At 42.5% G+C, this 11,067-nt stretch overlaps 2 pseudogenes; one reads left to right on the forward strand and one right to left on the reverse strand.

Moving 5' to 3' along the window:
• The first annotated feature begins 399 nt into the window (after nt 1–399).
• LOC112902172 lies at nt 400–4,906 on the forward strand (annotated as a pseudogene).
• A 652-nt stretch (nt 4,907–5,558) lies between these two features.
• On the reverse strand, nt 5,559–10,560 carry LOC112872363 (annotated as a pseudogene).
• Nucleotides 10,561–11,067: the final 507 nt, after the last annotated feature.

The raw sequence follows: 11,067 nt of genomic DNA on the forward strand, positions 1-11,067 counted from the left end.
GGCCTGGGCGACGGCCAGAGCAGTCTCGCGGAGGGCGCGGCGAGCCTCGGCGTCGGTCTGCAAAGGAGCATTGCCGTCTGGGCGAGGCTGATCGGCAGGATCGACGAGGGAGGGGGGAGGAGTCCCAACCATACCGATGCACAGCTAGTGTGCGCAGGGGCAGCGGAAGGGCGAGAGGGAAGTCTCGTGATACCATGAAAGAGGATGGCTGGGAAAAATAGTAGATTGATTATAGAAGGAGCCCAAGGCTCAGTACATATAGGCAAGGATGTCTCAGGAATAGGAAAGATCTAATCTAGAGAATCCTTGCCAAACATAACCAACACTACCAAAACCAGGGAGGGAGGAAACCGAACTCCTCCTGAGCCCATGGGCCTGTACATCACGCTAACACTCCTCTTCCAAGTGAGTCGCCGATCTGCAGGCAGCCTGATCCGGCGAGGAGGCTCTATTGCCGACCAGCATCGACCGGTGAGTCAGTCTCAGCTCGCTAGCTCTTGCTCTTTACAGCTCTGCATGGCACTGCTTATTGCTACCGGCGAGGCTGTGGGCACATGAACACCCAAAAATCTCAATCCTTGCACTCGCTTAGTTAGGGACAAAAAAACCCATGGAAATCGTGACGGGGGCACTGCCAAGCGTCATCGAGAAGCTCGCTGGTCTGGCCGCCGGCGAGTACAATCTGCAGAAGGGGCTGAAGGGGGAGATCAGGTTTCTCCAATCGGAGCTCGAGAGTATGAAGGGTGCCCTTGAGAAGGTCTCTAGCACACCGGGCGACCGGCTTGACATTCAAGACAAGATCTGGGCTAGGGATTTGAGGGAGCTGTCCTATGATATAGAGGACGGTATTGACACATTCATGGTCCGTGGGCAGGGTAAAGAGCAGGCAATCTGCATGGCATCAAGAAGTTCATTGATAGAAGTGTTGGTTTGTATAGAAAGGCCAAGATTCGCCATGGGATGGCCACTGAGATCAGAGACATCAAGACCCGTGTCGAAGAGGTAGCCAAGCGGCATGGAAGGTACAAAATCAACAGTGATGTTGCTATGCCTGTCATGATCGATCCACGTTTATTCAGTCAGTACACGGAGGCGAAAGAGCTTGTTGGAATTGATGAGGCAAGAGATGAGCTAATTAAGATTCTAGAAGAAGAGAATGAAGTGTCCATGCAGCAGCATGGAAAGATAGTTTCCATTGTTGGATTTGGGGGACTGGGAAAGACAACTCTTGCAAAAGCAGTTTATGAAAAGATTAGAGCACGATTCGATTGCTGTGCTTTTGTTTCAGTGTCTCAAACTCCTAACTTGAAGAAATTATTCAAGGGCTTGCTGTGTGATCTTGGCAAAAAAAATAATGAAGAAACATTGGACGAGAGTCGGCTCATAAAAGTACTCAGAGAATTCCTTCAAGAGAAAAGGTATGAGATCATTCCTTATGTAAACTTGTACATTTGGGATTTTTTTTACCAATAATAATTTATGCCTTCCATTCATAATACTAAAGGCCATGTTTGGGTCTTGTCAGATTGTAAGAAACAATCTAGATTATACATTATAACTGGGTTGTCTGGGTCCCTAGATTTTTAAGATGGTTGGAGGGTTGGTTGTGTCTATTACCTCAAAATTAGGGTGAAAGTAGATAGTGAGATTACAATAATCTGGGTGTTTATTTCTCATAATGATTTTTATCCGATTTCTTTTATCAAAATTAGATTCAGACATGGCCTAAGTCTACATAAGGTTAACTAGCAAAATAGAAACCACTTAATATTTTTTGCACATTTTCAAGTGTAAATAAACAAAATCTACGATCATTGCTTCTGATTCGAGTTCCTTTTTGTTTTGTCAATGATCCTGAGTGGACTTATTTTGTCTAGATACATGCTAATCTAGCTGCTCCCTAGCTATTTTACTCTAGTCACTAAAACGTTAGTTGTTGTCCAGTTAGCTCAATTTGCATACTGTGGTATGATGTACATTATGATAACTTTTTCCATCTTAAAACCATTTGTTCTTGCTACTAACTTGGCATATGTATAGGTATTTCATTGTTATTGACGACATATGGGATATCTCAGTCTGGAAAATGATCAGATGTGCTTTGCCTGATAATGATGTTGGATACACTATTATTACAACAACTCGTAATTATGACGTTGCTGAACGAGCTGGTGGTGCTTACAAGCTGAAACCCCTTTCTTTGAATAACTCCCGGAAATTACTGTATAGAAGAATATTTGGTAGTAAGAACAAAGATAATAATGAAGACAGAGAAAAATGTCCTGAAGAGGAGCTGGCCGAAGTATCTGACAGAATACTAAAGAAATGTTCTGGTGTACCCTTAGCAATCATTACGATGGCAAGTCTGCTAGCTTGTAAAGCAAGAAATAAGATAGATTGGTATGAGGTGTACAATTCCGTTGGTACTGGTCTGGAAAACAATCTAGATGTGAAGAATATGAGAAAGATTTTATCATTTAGCTATTATGAGCTGCCATGCCATCTAAGGACTTGCTTATTATATTTAAGCATATTTCCAGAAGATTTTGAAATCGACAAGGATCATTTGATAAGGATGTGGATAGCTGAAGGTTTTATCCAAAGTGAAAAACAGGGGAAGAGTGTATTTGAACTCGGAGAGAGTTATTTCAACGTGCTCATAAATAGAAGTATGATCCAACCAATACATAACTCATCAACTGGCATGGTAAATAGTTGTCGCGTACATGATATGGTGCTGGATCTTATCCGTTCCTTGTCAAGTGAAGAAAACTTTATTGCTGTACTAAGTGATATGGATAGCACATCTCCATCAAGTACGATTCGGAGGTTGTCCCTTCAAAATGGCAACAGTCATGTAGTGGCTCATGCTACTACTAGGAGCTTGTTGCAACATGCAAGGTCAGTTGTTATCTTCCCATCTGCCGTTGCTCAAGTGCCGGCTCTTGGGAGCTGCCGAGTTCTACGTGTACTGGATTTATGTGAATGTGATCTTTCACAAGCTAATAGCCTTAAGTATCTTGGAAATTTATATCAGTTGAGGTACTTGGGACTATGTGAGACAAGTATTTCTCAGCTCCCGGGAGAAATAGGGAACCTGCAGTTTCTGCAAACATTGGACGTAAGGGGCAATACTATTTCATGGTTGCCTTCGGGTGTTGTTCAGCTAACTAATTTGATGTTCCTATACATCGACGGGTCTACAAAAGTGCCGAATGGAATTGGAAACCTAACATGCCTTGAACAGCTGTCACAGTTACGCATTGATGGCTCCACCATAAATATTGTAGAAGAGTTGGGCCAGCTAACTGAACTGAGGCAGCTGGATATTATATTGGACGAGTGGAACGACAAGCTGTTGGAGGGCCTACGCATGCTACAAAAGATCCAGAAACTATATATCTTGGTCCACCCTGGTCAACGCAGCATCGGTGGATTGGATGCCTGGGTCGCCCCTCGACATATTCGTGATTTGTGTACAGTATACAGCGGTTGGTTTTCTACACTGCCGGCTTGGGTGAATCCATCACTTGTTCCGGATCTCACCCGCCTAAAGATTGCCGTGAGGGAGCTACATCAGGTCGATCTTGATATCCTCGGGAGGTTGCCAGCTCTCCGCTCTCTGTTGCTGGAGGTGGACAACAAGAACCTCGGAATCCTTCAGGGATTCGTTGTTGGTGCTGGTTCCTTCCCGTGCCTTGTAAGCTGTTGGTTCTCGCGATTTGTATGGCCAGTGGTATTTCAACAAGGAGCTATGCCAAGGCTCAGAGAGCTTCTCCTCTGGTTGTTGTTTTACGTGCGGGAGGGAGGAGGAATTGCCAGCAGCGATGGTGGCCTCGACTTGGGCCTGGGGAACCTGCCATCGCTGCAGAGGGTCAGGGCTAAGCTGATCCGATGTGAAGGTGCTAACAAGGAGGCGGTGGAGCAAGCCAAGGCTGCACTGACGCTGGCAGCTAGAATGCATCCCAATCATCCCAACCATGATATAAATATTCAAATATGAAGGTGCGTAGATCCTCCAGGTGGAGCTGCTCCATGATGGAGACGGTGGAGCGGAGTTGAATTTCGAGGAGTGGAGCACTCCTAAATATGAAGGAGAAGGCGGAGCAAGCCAAGGCTGCGCTGTCATGTGCAGCTAGAATGCATCCCAATCATCCCATGTATGGTGTATTAATTAAATATGAAGGTGCGGTGGCTTCTATTGTTACTCCTTGCTTCTCTCCTTTCCGGTTTCTTCTAAACTTAACTGCGTTCGTTTTTTCCCGTCCTGTGCCATCCTGGCTCTAGTTGTTCTTTCCCCGTTATTCTAACCCATTTTTCCTGCTTTATTTTCTTCTAATCTTAGTTTCGTTTCTATTTCTGACTTAGATTGAGCTGACGAATAACAAACCGGAGAAAGGATTTGAGTTAACACCAATTGTTAGTTGCTCGCAGATGACAAGTTCCTCTGCTTCGCCACATCAGCAGAGATTAAATTGCTCACCCATGGACAGTACCAAACAACTCAGGACCTGTAAGTAGTGATGTTAGCTACTCGGTTTCCCATGGAAATGTGGCATGTTTGGGGTTAGATTTGGTTGGTTAAGCACGACATATTATGATGTGCGCCTTGTGCACGCTTGGAACCTAGAGGTCTTCCTGGCTGGCTAAATTTTACTCCATTTTCTGCAGTACCGTAATGCCGCTCCCTGTCGCTGACATCAATAATGCGGTGCACGGGAAAGAGTCGGGAGCCTGCAATGCAACGGGAGGCCTTGGACGGAACAAAACGCAAGGGCATTCCGGCGACAGAGTCGGGCCTAGATGTCACGCAAGGGTATCCATCCTATTGTAGGGTGTGTCCCTGTTGAGTGCAGTGATCTACTTCCATGAGGCTCTCGAATCTTCAGGAGCCTAGCTTTTATTACGTTTTATTTAGCCTGCTGTTTGCTCGTACGAATCTTCAGGAGCCTAGCTATGTTTGACGAAGAGGGAGAAGAAGTATCTTTGAGTTATTTGCAGCTTGTGACCTTTATCGTCATGTGAGATGTCTGAGCATAGATGCCAGTGTGCATGGTCGCCATTCTCTGTCTTTCTAACACCACGATGCATGTTCTGTTTCAGTGTGTAACCAGAATATGAGATTACTGGATAGTTGTGACCCCATGCTCTGTTTCCGTGTGCTCTGTTCTGTGCATAACTCTGTTCTGCAGAGCATGGTGCCCACGAGTAGCTTCACCTACCGCTGTCGAACCCACGAACCAGTTGTCGGCAACTTGCATTACCGAAGCTTTGATCTGTTGCTTAACACACATGGAAAGACGAGATCTTGAAGAAAAAAAATTAATGAAACATGAGAGAGAATGTGTATGTTGATCTGCATAGTTCAAATCTGGACAATTAGATATAGATAGACATAATATATATATAAAGCCTGACAAATCAGTATAATTAACCTCCACCACAATCCACATTCAATTCTTTTTCTGAAAATGCTTTTACCAGACAAATTAGTATACCAAAATCCAGGTTCATCCAATCCAGGAACAAAACCAGATAAGCTTGAATATGTTCCCACACTAGAACCTGAGGCGCGCCTTGCGCGCCCTATCATTGAAGACAACTTGTAGTACCTATAAATCGAATATAAGCTGTTAGTTTAAATATTTACGTCACTACATGTTTCAATGGCACCCGAGACAACTAAATTGCTCAAACGCAACATAATGTGAGGCACAGAAATACATGTATATAAAAAAGAAGTCTAGCTTACCATTGCCTCAGGGAATAATTTCTGTCTAAACGGCATTCTTGAGGACCGTTTTCATTTCATGAGTTGATATGATTAGAATTCAAGGTGGTCACAAAAAGACCAGAAAAAGCAAATAACAGCACATTATTAGTTCTGTATTTGCACGAGCAATTACAAAAAATTCAGAGCACATATCAGTCAGTTCTGTATTTGCACGAGCAATTAAAAAAAATTCAGAGCACATATCAGTCAGGCAGCAGAATATTACAGCAGTATTACTGGAAGTCGTATGCCTTACAGTGACTACAAAGTCCAATAGGTATGAAGAAAATGGATTAAAGAAACATCAGAAGGCGATCATAAGTTTCTATTTACATATGCATAAGCGGCAACAACAATATTTGGACTACGTTGCAACCTGTAAGGCTGTTCGGAGCACTGACTGAAAAGCAAGCACCAACACAGTAAATTAGTTTTTTGATACTACCAACAAAAGAGGGCCCATATGGGCGCATATAAGACGTTATGTTCTCAAAATACAAGCACTGTTACAGTAGCAAGTGCGCTGGACAGCGTGTTCGTAGCAGCAGATGAACACGTGTTACTTGCTTTCAGATCAAACACAAAAGGATGGCGGCCTTTCGCTCAATCCCACTCCTAGTAGTAGATTAACACACATCCGTTGCAGTCTATCCATATGAACATAAAAGCATGACACAAAAGTAGGACGATCCCTGCTTCGATTAGGCGTCACCTTTGGCTGGGCTGTACAGAAAAAAGAGGCCATCAGGGATAATTCAATCAATGATAGAGGATAGTAAGGGCAAAGCATAAAACATACTGAAACTAATTTTTTATTACGTTGATTTACTTCTAGCATTTTCAAAAGCCTATTCTTGATGAGTATGTAGAAACGCCTTTCAAATAGGGATATCAAAAAAAAAAACATTACAGCAAGGACTTAGCTAAACTCAGTGAGAATCTCTGAGACAATAAAGCAACAGCTAAAAGGTTATGCATGCCACTTGAAGATTATTAACTGGAAACTTTCATCTAGGACTTAGCTAAACCCAAAGAGAATCTCTCAGAAAATATAGGACCACTAAAAGGTTATGCACATCACAAAACATTTCCATTTATTCAATGTACTCCTTTTATTCTTTTCCATAGTAGTTTCAACAAAACTTTCAAGTAATATAGGAAAAGAGGTCATCACATTACTTAGGCATAGGACAGCCTATCCAAGATCCAGATATAGAAGAACAGCCTAAATTCCAAAGCATAAATAGGCACAATGCACTAATCAGCTAGTTATATTATAAGGGTTAAACGTGGTATAGTAAATGAATAGGTAAAATGACTGAAACGTAAACACATTTAGACAAGGATGACCATATAGTCCCCATTTGTATTCACAGCTGGCAGCATCAGCAACGGAACAGCTAAAATGCCACCGAGCGCTGCACGTTTCCACACTGCACCGCCAGAAATAATCAAACTTTGAACGCAAACCGACAAAAATGCAAGGCACAAGAATCCCCACTTTTCTGCAACGTATTTCTGCAGGAAGCACTGCCACCAGACACAGAAACAAACAGGCCTATAACTTGTAGTGGCAGGCGACATACCACCTCATCTTCATGGTCCTTTAAGTAAACAGAGTAACGTACCAGCCTGTCATTTATTTTTCCATTGTTTTTAAGCCTAAAGAGTATTTATTACCATGGCGTGGGCATGGCAGCACATTCTGCATTCAATGAAATAAATCTTGTGCAATGTAACCCAAGCTGGTTCCTTTGCATTGTGATCCACACCACACACATCAAAACAAATTCCTCACGCCACACAATTATAAGTTAATCTTGACTGCAAGCAAAAGACAGACATTTTAAAGATATCTATATCCTGAGAGAGCCACACAAAATTAGAGGTATGTAGCTGTAAGCTGGCAAACAAATACTGGGCCAAGTCGGAACTGCATCCACATTCTAGTGATTAACTTGTTAATGTATTGGATACCAGGCCAGATTGCATACATTGTACATTTTTTAGCCATATTCACAATGCAATATCAATTAAGCAGAGAGTGGGAGATACCTAGGCCCAGTAGGGGAAGCAGCGGAATCATCCCCACTGTCATTCTTGCCACCATCATCCAAAATAATCTTCCTTGCAGTTTTTCTCTCGAGTGATGCACGGTTTCTAGAACCATTATTCTATCCCTTAGTGATGCACAAAATTACGTGGTATGAACTGAAATAACTAAAGGAATCAAACAATGTTGTGCTGACCTTTTCTTAGTTGTGCTTTGCTGCGCTTCAGGCGTTGAATAAGTTGGTACAATTGGTGACACTGTAACAGGGCCCTCACTTGGAAGGCGGCTGTCCTTGTCCTGCACTGCCTGTAATTTTGTACATGAGATTTTGACAAGAGTAAGTCTTGAAGTAAAACATGTGTTTGCACATCAGGCTGCGAGAACTATTCTACCTTATTCTTATCAGATTTTGTGCTGCTCCGTGGTGCAGTTGGTAGCCCAGTGTCAGGCATCACGGTCTTAGAAGGTGTGGTGCTTGATGCATGAGTAGCCTGTGATCTGGCTGATGGTGAAGGTAAAGTGAAGTCAGAGTCCTTTTCTGGTGTGCACTCTACACTGCTGCCTGCATGGTGTGAGAGCACAGCTGACGATGACTGTGACCCAACCGGCGTTAGTGGAACAGGATTCCCATCGTCAATCTCCGCAACAATGGTATTGACCTGGAAAGAGACATTGCCAGAAGAAATTGTATTCTCTGTGAAGCAAACATTGAACGTGAAAACCTTTTCCAATAGCTAGTGATCTCGTCAGGGATAAATCCAGGCGGATTATTGGCAATGAGAGCATCGACTGTCTTTTTTATGAGACGCTGCGCTATGCGTCCAAACATGACAAACTCAGTGTCACCAGTCTCGTCCCCAGCAATGATGACCAGTTTGTACCTGCAGTGAGAGAATCAATTAGTAAAAGTTGTATACGCCTAATCTGCTTGTGAAGAAGATAACCTCTGGATGAAAAAAATGGATGGTAGTGTAGCAAGTATGACCTGTACCTTGGGCTAGGCGCACCAATGGTGCTACATGTTGGATTAGAGCATTTGTAGGTGTTGCCATGAGGCCTAGTTGTCCTGAAACATTTCTTGCACGACTCATACCACCATGACTTATCAATCTTCATTATCTTTACTGTAACCAACCATTCTACTTTCTGTAAAATATACAAGGAAAGTAAGCAGCCTTATATAGCCAGCTAGGTCTATCGTTTCGAATGTGGTGCCAGAGGAATGACCTTGTTCTTGAAGGGGTGAAGATACTTGATATCAGATACTTTTTTGTGTTCTGCAATAGAAGTTCTGGGCTCACTGTATTTTACCTGTGGAGCGAGTGCAACTGGTCGGTGCACGCTTTTCATGCTGGTAAGAAAAGAGGTTAGTTGTTAGTTAGTACATAGACAAATGCTGCTAGTGAGTATCAATAATGCTTTAGATGGGCACATGACCTGGCAATAAGGTTTTTTGCTTCAGGGACATCAGGATTTATATACCACTTGCATGATGAGCCGCCAGACAATGAGATGGTTCCTAAAACAGCAAGGAACGGTTTTAAGCATAGTGGTACAACACTTGCCACTATACAGTTGTTAGATATACATACCAGCACCAGCATAGCCCCTCACAAGAGTGCCAACAAATATTACAATTTGTGGTGAATGCTGTCCATCTTTATGAAGTTGTTCAGCTGGGAATGAAGTGGCTCGCTCACCCCAAAGCGTGACGTCCAGAGAAGCACCACTGCTCATGTGGAATTGCAGTCACACAATATTATACAAACATAGGTGCAGAATCTACTGCCATGCAAAATAGAATAAAGCATGTAAAACTAACCTTTCATCACATACTGTCACGGTTCTTTTCATGGTATCAACTTGCTGGGATCTTGGCCGTAATGGCAAAGTATCCGAGATCTTTGTGACTGCGCCAAGTACATCTAACATGGAGAATAACAATGCATGAGAAGCTTTTTATTTGTTTTTCACCTGCATACATGTAGAATGTATTGGCCTATGGAATATTACCTGTAAAGTACTCTTTGTTATCCAAACTGATGGGAGCTTCTCTATGGGAGTAAGGGAGTAGGTGAATTCTGGGAAAGCTGGTGGAATCTCAACAACCTCCTCCACTGTAGTCCATCTTGTGAAGCTGATCATAATGTCGTTTTGAACTGGTTTATAAAGTCGGTTCGCCTTTTTAACTTGGAAAAAGGAGAGATTGTAAACTCTTCCTTCCTTTAACAAAGGTTTGAATTTTTCAGGGAGAGGCAGGTAGATTTGTGCATGAATGCTATTTCCCTGTATAGATTAATCAGAGTTAGCATATGTTGTAGAACGAGTCAGTAAGATCAATCAGTACAAGAATAAACAAAATCCTAGAGAAGCAGTTGTGCTGTAAACGCGTTGAGGTAATTCTGGTAAAAAAAATAACTGTCACAAATTAATGTGTCAAGTAATATGGTCAAGCTATAGTCAAAGCAATCAACTGAGAACATGCCTAACAAATATATTCATCTGGCTGGACAATCACAAACCAATGCACAGTATATCCCTAGTTTACTTTTTCGGATGATAACACAACAGCTTCTATCCTTGGAAATATCCCTAGTTTACTTTGGTGTTGTTATATTACTCTGTCCAATGGATGTTGTTACTGGATATATAATGCAAATAAAAATACGCAAGCATCTCTTCATGTAGGCAAGAGTAGGCAGACAAAAATAAACTGTACCTCTTCATCGAGCAACACCAGATCAGTATGCAGCAGCTTTGTTCCATCTTGAAGATCGTTGAACTCCCAAATCCTAGAGGCACGTACGCATAAGCAGTCACTGCAGTCCCCAACCATAAGGGCACCAATCAAAACGTCTCCCATCTGTTGGTATGGAAACAGAGCTGTTAGGTGCAGAAACAGTAGGACAGAAAGAAGCAAATGTGGGATTGCGATTAGTTAAACACACTAACATATTAGGATCAAAATACTTTGCATGCAGCACCAAGCTCAGCAGCAGAAACGGAAGAAATGAGAGCCAACAACAGAGATCACCAAACTCTGATAAAATCATATTTACACGCTAAAATATGTACAGTGCTTTTCTTTTTTTTTTCTATGTAAACAGGTCTAAGCTGATGCCGTATTAGCGGCATCCAGGACTTCTCTGTAAACTACATTTCGAGTCTGCGAACCACATGAGCCATTGTCATTTTCAATCAGGATCCTAAGGCCGCTTCTAGATGTTGATCTTGAAACAGC

This window comes from Panicum hallii, chromosome 8 (assembly GCF_002211085.1).
Source record: "Panicum hallii strain FIL2 chromosome 8, PHallii_v3.1, whole genome shotgun sequence".
Classification (NCBI taxonomy): Eukaryota; Viridiplantae; Streptophyta; class Magnoliopsida; order Poales; family Poaceae; genus Panicum; species Panicum hallii.